Here is a 13104-nt window from a genome sequence, read left to right as displayed (position 1 = left end):
CCTATCATCTTCCGCCCTAAGCCACCCCAACTATTTTGATAGTAACAGGGAGGAGTGATAACTGTTCACCCCCATTGCAGACGAAGTCAGGTTATCTCCACAAAACACAGTTTAATAGTTTGTACCCCTCTCCCCCTCCCAGCAGAATTCAGACACTAACAGAAAGGGGTTCTTGCAACGGACACAGGTGTACTCGGATTCCTCAATGGGGAACCAGTGAGTTCAGCGTGCTGATTGACTGAACCGGTTATGAACCAATACATTTCTGAATAGATGGTGACCCATAGTATGCATGTGTCCAGTACCTCCTTGTCAATGACGAATCTGTTTTATACGCCGTTTTCATCTGCACTGTACATATGCTTCAAACATCAATAAAGAACCACTAGGAATAAAAAGATTTGCAACAGACATCCTTAAATGTGTTTGCTGCATGGGTCCGAGGGATGATGCAAAATTTAACAATATATTTAGAGGCCTCCTTTGTGGGCTTTTAAGACCCCAGGCAAGTTTGTTCCCGAGGCCTGAAATGGCTTGTCTCATTTTGAACCAAAGGTACGGGGCTCCTGTAGTCGAGACCTACTTTGCATCCTACGAGGTCAGTATGGGTAAAGGCCCAAAGAACGAACTATGTCCCTCTAGAAATCTAGAGTAAAAATGCAAGATTGTATGCGATTGGTGGTGCTGGAGTTGGCAGCACCGCTTTGGACATCTGTTGGCCCAAAACATGTTGATGAAGACAGAGGGCTATGTGCTCTGTGTGGTAAATAAATGCAGCCATGTCAGCCGAATAATATCCTGCTTAGTCCTGCAAAAATGCTTAACAATGAGGCGGACACTCCGAAAGGGGGGGGGGGGTCTATTCAAATAAAATATTATTAAAGAGCCATGGAAAGCAATTAATATATTTAATGATCTGAAAGAGATGGAATCCACCAATTGGTGTTTATCAGGATCCCAAGTGTTTTCAATAGGCCGAAGACGTTTCCAAGGCCATTATTCCAGTCAGTCTCAGGTTTACAACAAGGACGTCAAATGGATATTTCTGTTAGGTTTCCCCAAAGCAGCTCATGGAGCAGCACTACTTTCAGGGCACAGAGGGGTGAAATGAAAATTATTCATCTAAGCTGGAACCTCCTTCAGAAATCAGTAAGAAAGAACTACTCAATTCGCTTCAGATAGGAAGGCAGTATTGCTAAATTGTATATCAGCTGCCGTATTACTTGCTCGATCCTGGTTACTCCAGTTCAGGGGGATCAACTCATTTCCCAGTTGCTAAAATCTGGCTTGACTTGACAAGAGAACTAGAGCCTTTGAGGAGACATATGCTCGGCAGATTGGAAATACTAAGAGGTATACCGCTGTTTGGGCACAGTTAGTAGCTCTCGAGAATAATACCATTCGGATAAGCACTTTATAAAGCCTACTGTGTAAGAGATGGATATACATAGTATGTGGTCTGTGTTATTCTACTACATGTACATCAATATGATTAGCACTTTGGTAGTCTATTTGGCTTCATGTGGCTATGCTTTTTTTTTTCTAGAGATTATATTGTACAGAATTAACTTCAAAGTGAAACGTGATGCATAGTGCAATGCTCGAGCTATCAGATATGGGTGTGTTATAAATTGATATACATGATATTGAACAAGTGTTTTGTTTTTTGTGGTTTGTTTTTGTTCGTTTTTTTAAAACCAAAGGGCTAAGCAATGGAGGGTGCAATGTTTGAGTTGTTGACATGGGTGTGCTATGAATAAATGATTAAATGTTTTATCACTGTGACTCTCCTTTTCCATCTTATTGACAGCCCAGTTTTCTAATGAGTATTTCTTCATTTCCATTTTATGTATTCAAGATTTGCTCCATACAAATGTACTTTACTTGTTCTAAGGCTGCTCTTAAACAACTATTGACCCTGCTTTAGCAGGCAGATCGCTCCCGCTCCGCCGCCACCTCCTCACCATCCATTCCCTTTGTTTTTTACAAGCTTCCCCAGCCGCTGCGTCCCCAGCGTCACCTGCGTCCCCTCCCCCCTCCACCTCCACCTCCACCTCACCGTCCATTCGTTCCTCGTGTTTGTTCCAGCTTCCCCAGCCGCTGCTTCTCCTTCGGCCCCTCCCACCTCCTCCTCTACCTCACCGTCCGTTCCTCGTGTTTGTTCCAGCTTCCCCAGCCGCTGCGTCCGCTGAAGCCCCTCCTGACCTCCCCCCTCCACCTCACAGTCTGTTCCTCGTATTTGTTCCAGCTTCCCCAGCCGCTGCGTCCCCTGTGGCCCCACCCCCCTAGCCTTCCCATTCGTCCAGCCCTCCCTCCTCCCAGCTGCACCTCCCTCCCCCCCATTTACGGAAGCCGCGCCAAAGGCAAGCCCGTCTGCACCAAGACCGCGCCCAGCGTCAGTCCCCCTGGCCCTCGCAGACAAACCTACTCCCCCCCTCATCCTCCACTCACTCAACCCAGGCCCTCGCCCCACCTGCACCCTTTCCAGCCCTACACACACTCATGGCCCCTTCACTTGCCACACCAGTCATTTTTCCTGCTCCTCCTCCCTCACACCAACCATAGCGACCCCCCCCCCGACCACACACAACACCCCCAACGCAACACACACCTGCTCTGCCCCACCCCCACCAACCAGCCCTTCAGCACACCACCCCACAACCAGAACCAGAACACACCCCGCAACAACACCGTTATGCACCACACCAACGCCACCCACCACAACCACCTCAACTGCCTGCTCCTCAACACCCGCTCCCTTCACAAACATGCCATAGAACTCTGGGACCTCATCACATCACACTCACCCGACATCGCCTTCCTCACGGAAACCTGGACCAACCCCTCCTCAGAACCCGACATAGCCATCGCCACCCCCAAGGGATACAAACTCCAACGCAAAGACCGCCTCAACAGGCCAGGGGGGTGGCATCGCCATCTTACACAGGGACACCATCAAAGTCACCACCAGCTCCCAAGACACTATTGACAACACAGAACACATGCACTTCCTAATCCACATTAACAACAACTCCACCCTCAGAGGTACATTAATCTACAGACCACCAGGACCACGCCCTGCCTTCTGCGACACCATCGCCGACACCATCAGCTCGCACGCCCTCACCTGCACAGACTACATCCTCCTCAGTGATTTCAACTTTCACTTGGAGAACCTTCAAGACCACAACTCTACCTCCCTCATAGACAACCTCACCAACCTCGGACTCAAACAACTGGTCACCGCACCCACCCACTCAGCAGGACACACGCTCGACGCAATTTTCACCTCAAGCCAACACATAGCCTACACCCACACCACCGAACTCCTCTGGCCTGACCACCACTGCGTCCACTTCTCCTTCGCCAAACCCCCCACACACCACCATCAGCACACCACACCCTACCACATGTGGGACAAGATCTCCACAGAACGCCTGAACTCCCAATTGGCTCACAACCCCCCCACCCCCCAACGACCCCAACACAGGAGCCAACAAGCTCTCAAAATGGATCACCACCTGCGCAGACAAACTAGCCCCCCCTCAGAAAACACATCGCCACCCGCAACATCAAGAACGCCCTATGGTTCACCCCCGAACTCCAAGACTCCAAGCGCAAATGCCACCAAGCGGAGAAAATATGGCGACAAGAACCCTCTACAACCAACTTCTCCACCCTCAAAGCCACCATTAGCACCCATCACCAACTCATACGCACCGCCAAAAGAGACCACTACAAGACACGCCTTGACAACAACTCTCAAAACAGCAAAGAACTCTTCACCATCATTAATGAACTAGCCAAACCCAAAGCCAGCAACATAGACCCTTCACACACACAGCCCCTATGTGACGCCCTCTCCAACCACTTCCACCACAAAATCCTGGACATCCACAATAGCTTCATACCACACACACCCACCACACACACCCCTCACTCACCCAACTCAACCCCCACTCACGATCCCCCCACCACACTCACCACCTGGGCCCCCACCACACACGAAGAAACCGAAAAAACCATGAACTCCATCCGCTCCAGATCCCGCTCCAGATCCCCCTCTGACTCCTGCCCACATCGCATCTACAACAAACCCAGCCCAACCATTGCCCCCATACTCCGCGACATAATCAACTCCTCCTTCGACTCCACCACCTACCCAGACTCCTGGAAGCACGAAGAAATCACCGATCTCCTAAAAAACAAAAAACAAAAACAAAGCCGACCCAGAGATCCTCTCCAACTTTCGCCTCATCTCCCTCCTCCCCTTCCCCGCCCAAGGTCGCCGAGAAACTAGTCAACACCCGCCTATCCCACTACCTCGAAGAAAACAACACTCTTGACCTCTCACAATCTGGGTTCCGCAAGAACCACAGCACGGAAACCGCCCTCATCGCATGCACTGACGACATTAGGACCAAAGTCGACAAAGGCGAGACCGTCGCACTCATCCTCCTAGACCTCTCCGCAGCCTTTGACACTGTCTGCCACCGCACACGTCTCACCAACATAGGAATTTGCCACAAAGCCTTAGACTGGCTCACCACCTTCCTCACTGACCGGACCCAGAGAGTCCGCTTCCCACCTTTCCACTCCACCACCACCAAGATCATCTGCGGAGTCCCCCAAGGGTCCTCTTTCAGCCCCACACTCTTCAACATTTACATGATCCCCCTAGCCAACATCCTCCGATCACACGGAATCACTATCCTCTCCTACGCAGATGACACCCAACTCATCCTCTCCCTCTCCCTCACCCGCAACCCCACCACTGCCAAAACCAACCTACATGCAGCCCTCCTCGACACCGCCAACTGGATGACAACTAACCACCTCAAGCTTAACTCCAACAAAACCGAGATCATCATCTTCGGCCCCAACAAAACCGTATGGGATGACTCCTGGTGGCCCACCGCCATAGGACCCGCCCCCACCCCCGCAACCTCGGCATCATCCTGAACCCCTCCCTCTCCATGACACAGCAAATCAATGCTCTTACCTCCTCCTGCTTCCTCACACTATGCACTCTAAAAATAAAAAATAAACCTTCAAATGGATTCCCCCAGAGACCAGGAAGACAGTCACCCATGCACTCATCAGCAGCAGTCTAGACTACGGTAACGCCCTCTACGCCGGCACCACACTCAAACTCACACGTAAACTCCAGAGAATCCAGAACACAGCTGCGCGCCTCGTCCTTGGCCTCCCCCGCCACAAACTAATCTCACCACACCTCAAAACCCTTCACTGGCTCCCCATAAACAAGAGAATCACATTCAAGATCCTCATCCACGCACACAAATCCCTCCATAACACCGGCCCGACATACCTCAACGAAAGAGTGAACTTTCACACTCCCACCCGCAACCTCCGATCAGCCAACCTCGCCCTAGCCACAGTCTCCCGCATCCAACACACCACAACAGGAGGCAGGTCCTTCTCCTACCTCGCCCCCAAAACCTGGAACTCCCTCCCCACCAACCTCCGCAAAACCAAAGACCTCCTGCTCTTCAGAAAGAACCTCAAAACATGGTTGTTCGAACTGTGACCCCCCAAACCACCCCCCCAAGCGCCTTGAGACCCTCACGGGTGAGTAGCGCGCTTTATACATTTTTTTGATTGATTGATATTATATGCATCTTAATTCGATTTGCACTTTATTTGTACTTCTGCAGCTATGCTTCCTTTATCCATGGAACAGCTTAAGACTAACTTCCACTGTAGGAAGCTGGCTCTGTATATACTATATCAAAATGAGATATGGTGAGCACAGAGTTCAGGGGTCCCCCAAGAGGCTTGACAGAGGCAATAATAGATAATACTAATGCTCTATTTGTGGTCGAGCAGTTAGGCTTATCAGAGGGTTGTGGTAAGCATTTGTTGTACACACACACAGACAATAAATTAGAATACACACTCAATGGCTTAACTCCAGTCCAATATGTTTTTATATAGAAAAATATTATTTTCTTAATTTATTTTAGAACCACAAGATTCAAATTGCAGGTAAGTACATTAAACGTACGGTACTTTGCATAGGTATAGATAGGACTTTGAATCAAAACAGTAATGTACAGAGTTTGGCATAAAATGGCAATAAGCTATTTTAAAAATGGTCACTGCAAAATTCAACAGTTCCAGTGGGAGGTAATTACAGTTAGGTTAGTGTGGTAAGTAAAGCACTTACAAGTTCAGTCTCAGGGGCATAGGTAGCCTACTGTTGGGGGTTCAAGTCAACCCCAAACACCCAGCACCAGCAACACAGGGCTGGTCAGGTGCAGAGGTCAAAGAGGGGCCCAAATAACATAGGCACCTATGGAGACAGGGAGTGCTCTGGTTCTAGTCTGCTGGCAGGTAAGTACCTATGTCCTCGGGGAGCAGACCAGGGGGGTTTAGTAGACCACTGGGGGAGGGGGTGGGGGTCCCAAGTAGGCACACAAAGCACACCCTCAGCAGCACAGGGACAGCTGGATGCAGTGGGCAAACAGGGCATCGGGTTTGTAATAGGTTTCAATGGAGGGACCCGGGGGTCACTCAGACGTTGCATGCAGGGCACAGGGCGGTTTCTCGGGCCAGCAACCGACTGGGCAAGGGTGAGGGGTGAGGGCCGCCTGCTGGTCACTGCCACACGAGTGCTTGGTTCTTCACAGGCCTGGGGGTTGCAGGTGCAGTGCTTCTTCCAGTCATCAGGTTTCTTCTTTCTGGGCAGTCGCGGTCAGGGGGGTCCTTAGATTCCCTTTGCAAGTGTCATTGTGGGGGTGCAGAGAGGTTAGCCCAGGGTGGACACGTCGTCAGAGTCGCCTGGGGATCCTCTCTGGGTCGTTGATTTCTCTGGACACAGGCCAGGGGCGTCGGGTGCAGAGTGGTGGGGACTCACGCTTCTGGAGTGAGGCGAGAGTCCCCTTAAAGATGGTTTCTTGTTGCTTGGTTAGACAGGTCCGCTATCCATGGGAGTTTCTTGGTCCTTTGGAGTTGCAGGGCAGTCCTCTGAGTCGGCAGAGGTCGCTGGGACAGCAGAATGCATCGCTGGTGCAGGTTCTTCAAAGTTGGAAACAGGCCAGTAGGGCTGTGGTCAAAGCAATTGTCTTCCTTCTTCTCTGTGGGGTTTTCAGGTCAGCAGTCCTCCTTCTTTGTAGGTCGTCAGGAATCTGATTTCCTGGGTTCAGGGTCGCCCCTAAATACTAAATTTAGGGGTGTGTTGCGGCTGGAGGCCAGTAGCCAATGGCTACTGTCCCTGAGGGTGGCTACACCCTCCTTGGGCCTCCTCCCTTTGGGGAGGGGGGGGGGGACCTCCCCATTCCTATTGGGCTAAATCCTCCAAAACAAGATGGAGGATTTTCCAAAGAGAGGGTCACTTCAGCTCTAGTCACCTTAGGGATGGACCTGGCTGAGGGGGTGATTCCTTGTTTTTCTCATTATCTCCCTGGACTTGCCTCCCAAAGTGGGGACTGTGTCTGGGGGGGGGGGGCATCTCCACTAGCTGGAGTGCCCTGGGGAGCTGTAACACCAGGCTTGAGCCTCACTGCCAGGTGTTACAGTTCCTGCAGGGGAGGTGTGAAGCACCTCAGCCCAGGGCAGGCTTTGTTCCTGGTCACAGAGAGCACAAAGGCACTCAACCCATATGGCCAGAAACTGGTCTGGAAGTGGCAGTCTGGCAGAGACCAGTCAGCCTAGCACTAGCAATTGGGTTAAGTGAAGCAAACACCATGATTTGTAAAATAACCAACATTTTTGAAGACTTTCGAGAGGAAGAGCGTGTGTGTTTTTCTCGGTCTTTATGTAAAAATGTCATCTGAAATCTGACAGTCACCATACCCGACTGAAAGCATCTATGCCCAACTATATGCCAAAAAAGCCATTGAAGGGGGGGGGGGGGGGGGGGGGGGGGGGGAGGGGGGTAACAACCTAAACACCCCAATAGCTAGGGCAAACATGTCAACTCTCCTGACTTGATCCCTGCTACTCTTAATATATGTATAGTTTCAAGCCTGCTGTCTACAAGCCCATCAAAGCAGGCCAAGAACTGGACATGTTTTAACTCCTTAACTTGTTCAACTTGAAATTACGTGGGGAAGGCTCTCCAGACCCGGGCCAAGAACACATTTCATGGCAAACTGTTAACCAGTATCATACTTACTATCACATCTGCAAAATATTGCTCACCAGAACGGACAAACAAGCAAAATAGACTTAAGTACCTATGCACTGTCCAAAAACCATTTCATATAAACAGTGCTTTAAATGGGCCGGTACTGTCCGGTACTGAGCACTGGCACTTTTTTTTTTTATTTTGAGAGGGAGAGTACCTGCACTTCTCCAGAAAATCATAATAATTTCAATTGGAGAGTACCGGCACTTCTCAGAAACAAGCAAGTACTATGGCACAGGGTACCTGCACTTCTACTTTTCCATTTCAAGCACTGCATATAAAAGCATTTACAAATGGCCCAGAAGATCCCCCGGCAGGGGGGAATAACTCCCACAGTTTTATATTGTTCACCAAAGCCATAGACTTCAAAAAAATGTATTGGTAGGAGCAGTTCTTGTTTAAAAACAAAAACAACAAAAAACTCGTTAAAGTCCATACAACATAGGTCGGCTCCGTTTTGCTTGCGGTAGGAACACAGGAGGCTGGGCAACAATGACGTTCAGGAAGCACACGACAATCCCTTGCATCAGGAGGAGACAGTGTGTTCTCTCAATAATAACACACGGCAAAGTCACCCTGCGCGAAGCTTCGGTTCACCGCGTACCAGGCTCATGCACCGAACCGTCTCTGTTTCCAGCAGCTCGTTCCTGAGGTAATCTGAGGGGAACCGGAGGCCTCGGTGCTCGTCACGCTGCAGGATAAAGTCCTTGCGGCTCTGAAGTTCTGAGGCAATGTCAGCCGCGGGAAGGTTTCATCTTTGCCACACTGAGTAACGCCGAGTAACAGCTGCTATTAAAAAGGTCTGAATGCGCGGTGCATCATCTGAAGCGCTTCGTAAACAAAAACAAATTTAGTGATCAATAGGCGTGAGATGTTTTAATGTGCCTTATGTTAGCTGGGACACCATGCTGCGGCGAGGGAGATGTGCCAACTGTGAGACCAGAGTTTAAAGGGGCATGATGTAGCCAACCACATCAGGTCTAAAAACACATGATGCCCACAACATGGGTTGCGATCTGGTCGATTTTCATCCCAGGAAAACGTGTGATTCTAAGGAAACCGCTTAATGTTCTTCTGCCACAGACTGCAGGAAAGTGTAATGGAACAGTGTAAATGAGCGCTTTAACCAATCTCATGCGCCAACCTACTCCCCTCCACACCCGTCTGTAATCCAATGTCACCCATACACAGTATGTAAAAGCATACTAGAGGTACTTCAGCTGCAGTATTGTCGTTTACAAGACACTGCTGCTCCACGTAGCTAGGCCGGCGGTCTTTTCAAACGGATAAGCTGAAATCTCTAACCTCGATGTTATTTATTTCTATAGGACGGGCCCATATAAACACGTCATCTCTACTTGCCCACACTATGATCTTATACCCATCGACATCTTTTTAGGCATCTGTTTCCTTTTGTGGCAAGATAAAATGCCTTAGAAATGGGCTAACCACAATTTAGTAGACATTTACCTCATATTTACTTTTCCCTGATATCGCAGTGTGGTCATCACAATAAAAATCCAGAGAAGGTACTTTGGCGTGGGGTATGGTTAAAAAACACCCCGGACTGCTTCTGCTTTTTGTTCCAGTTTAATTAAATTATACGTGCCTGGAGCACAGGCTATAAGGTATTTAGGGCTTTAGTCAGCGGAATAGTTGTTGTTGAAGGATATCAAAAAAGTGCCTCTCATGGATGCACCAAAACGTTAACGTGTCTCAGCTGTACAGACAATTCCAATTTGAGAGTTTAGCGCATCTCAGACCATTTCACTTCTTTTACTAAATGAAGTTTTTTGTACCTTTCTTGTAAGAGTAACATTTCGCTCCCCCCAACGCTTGGAAAAGACAATGATGAGGAAGTGCCGTTAAAAATACAAGTTATTCTTAATATAACTTTGAGGGAGACACTGGGTGGCGTCAGTCATAATTTTCTCTAAAGAAAATTGCAACGCAGCCTTTAACCAGACAGTGCCCTCTTTTTATTAAAAAAAGAACACTAAAGTACTCTGCTGCTTGTCTCACAAGGGAGCGAATAAGCTTCTTCTCATCACTAGGCGGCGCCATTTCCTAGTTCATGGCACAGTCCTACCGCTGAGATGGTCCTTCATTTATAGTTTTCAAATTATCTTTTTATAATGGAAACATCATACAGGACGTGGTTATTACACATAGTGCTTAAAATAGCTAAATGTCGAATGTACATGATCAGAAACGATCGAAAGAAACACAAATGGGTATTTACACAAGTGCCAATTTAAACGGAGGTGGTGTGCAAAATAACACTGGGATGCAGCCCGAGTAATTACCAGTGGCAGAGATTAATTCAAGCATTTCATGCAGCGTTTTTGTATACGGAGTTTCTTTGTGACACTATTGTTAACATTGTTATTTATTTTCTAACTTCGTTTTCTTTTTAAATAACCAACAATTAGTGTGCTATGTGATCCTGGCTGTAAGCTTGCGTGATCCCAGGAAGCCCTTACTTAAATTAGGAGGGTAAGCAGATATAACTTTATCGTATTAATATGGCATGGGTGTGTAATCACCAACACTCTCACCGTTTGCCACACAGTTCATCTCACGTTTTGCTTTAATTTCAATTAATAATTGATGTACTGATTTTTTCCAGGGCGACGAATAGGCAGTAAATCTATGGTCATAATGGACTGATGTAAGTGACTGACGTTACCTACCTTTTCTTGACTGTCAGATTTGATATGTTAATAGCTTACTCAGCTTTTAGTAGGAGGAGTTTCTTTATACTAGGTTCTGAGAAAGCGTCATTGGATCCATGTGGACCGCTGAGATGCGAAACATGTCGACCAAATTCTTGAGGTGGGTTTTGTAATTTCCTGACCCCCCCATAACAAGACAGATAGTCAGAGAGTGGTTGATCATTATCTCTGTCCCACTCTCGTGACGAATATTTTAATCTTGGCCTCTACCCTATACAAATAGAATAAAGTTAATCATACAGTTAGGGTTCTGAACCAATTTTAGTTTCCGTTTTCAACCCTCCTCGGTGTCTTCCCCTTGATTTGTTTTGAGGGAGAGTGTGGCCTCATCGAGAAAAGATCTCCGGCAAAGAGCCCCCCCGTTGGGTGGTGCCCGTCAGACATTGCAGCGCCAGTCTGACGAGGAGCCTGTCCGATGATGAAGCATGACACCCAACTGGGTGTGTGAGGACTCGTGCTCCTAACTAATAGGATCCCATAGCACTTGCCTTACAGTCCCCTGGTTTTTTCTCAGGAACAGTGTATCACATTATTAGTAACTTGTACAGGAGGACATACACTGGACCTTGAATCCTTGAATCCTCCTAATCCCCCTATTCTTGACGCGTTTTTGTATACTTCAGTGTGTTGCCCTAAGTGAGAGTGGTATGTGTAGACCTGGGACCCCTACACATTGCATCACTGGAGCCAAGCTGTACCTGGCTGACGAGCCCCAATTAGGGCGAGGGGGTCCTTTGTTACTCGTATTCTTGTTCAGGGAAGGCCGAGACAGGCAGTTTGGACTTGACCCCCATTGGAGCATGGTCAAGACTGATTTCCATATAGCTAGTTCCAAACTGAGCCGGCATGGTGTGAAAAATGACGGAATAGGGGGTGGCCCTGAATGATTACCAATGACTGAGTTTAATTCAAGCATTTAATCAATTTTTTTGTACTTATAACATTATTTAACAACAGATAACGAACAGGGGCGCTAGAGTGAATCAACCCGCTATCAATACATATTGAAAAGCATCCGTCCTATGCGTACAGCACCTGCAGCCCTGTAACGGTGCAGTGCTCTTATTCTGCGTGTAATGCGGTGGTGGTGGGGGGCTCAAACACTGACGGATCAGGGTGAAGGAGGACTAGGGAAGGGCGAGGGGCGAAGGGGAGGACTGGAGACCGAGTACGAGTGCTGAGGAGTATTGGAGGGCACAACGCATTTAAACTAGCTGACTAGGAGATGCATGGAAGGGACAGTAAGTAAAGACGGGCAGATCATTTTTAGAACAAGTAGAAAAGACCGGAAGACGGCAGGAAGGGGTAAGAGATGACGGAGAGGCCGAAGAATATAAGATACACAACGAGAGGTCGTGCTTTGAAGAGGTGAAAACGAGTGATGGAGTGAGGTCATAGGAGTGAGAGCGGAACTGCTTGAGAAGCGAAGGAAGGGAAGATACATAGGAATTAAGAAAGAGTGAAGCCAGGGCCTACAAAAAAAAGGAAATTGGATTGGACATTGAAGATGAAGGGATCATCTTAGTAGAAGGGAAAGAGAAAGAAGCATTTGAAGGAGATGTAGAAAAGTAAGGGAGGAAGACTAATAGACTAATAGACTTGTAAACTTGTAAATCATGGCAATAAAAGCATAATACAACAGGCAGCATTCACCCTGCCATGCATTATGAGACTATTGGAAGTCATCAAAAAGTTGTGTGACTACATCGAGGAATGAGGCAGAAGGCAGAATTCCTTTATATGGTCATAGAACAAAGGTGACTTGCAATATCCTTTTAACCTAGGGGAGAGAGTATTTTATTTCTTATAATACATGATCACACCATGAGCCTTCCTACATACTTCTTAATTCCTTGTTGTCTTGCTTCTTCCTATGAAAGAGATGGCAGGGTTACAGATGGAAGGATAAATGCAGAACTATAACGCAAAATTAAACACATCAAATGCTAGTTATTTGTTGCAAATCTTATCAGTTTAATATTAATCACTACATATAGGCCGCAGGGTAAAGTCAGAAGGAGCAGTAACCGGCAGAGGATATTATCTTCCCTGTAATTATGTGTAAAAAATAAACATGTTGCATTACATCTTTTCTTTTCACCGATTACTGTTCATTTTTGAAAAACAGATCATAGGCATGAAATGTCACTTCTAATTTTATTGTCTAAAGTCCATCTGCCATGATGCTCCATGGCCCGTTTTTCACCCTGACTGCTG

At 47.7% G+C, this 13104-nt stretch overlaps 1 protein-coding gene across 2 annotated transcripts in view; it reads right to left on the bottom strand.

The window, feature by feature from the left end:
- The window catches only part of HYDIN (HYDIN axonemal central pair apparatus protein), a 2122366-nt gene that overhangs the window by 2085815 nt on the left and 23447 nt on the right, over positions 1 to 13104 (bottom strand). The gene's annotated exons all lie outside the window — the stretch shown is intronic.

This window comes from Pleurodeles waltl, chromosome 12 (genome assembly GCF_031143425.1).
Source record: "Pleurodeles waltl isolate 20211129_DDA chromosome 12, aPleWal1.hap1.20221129, whole genome shotgun sequence".
NCBI lineage: Eukaryota > Metazoa > Chordata > Amphibia > Caudata > Salamandridae > Pleurodeles > Pleurodeles waltl.
This window is presented reverse-complemented; position numbering and strand designations above follow the sequence as displayed.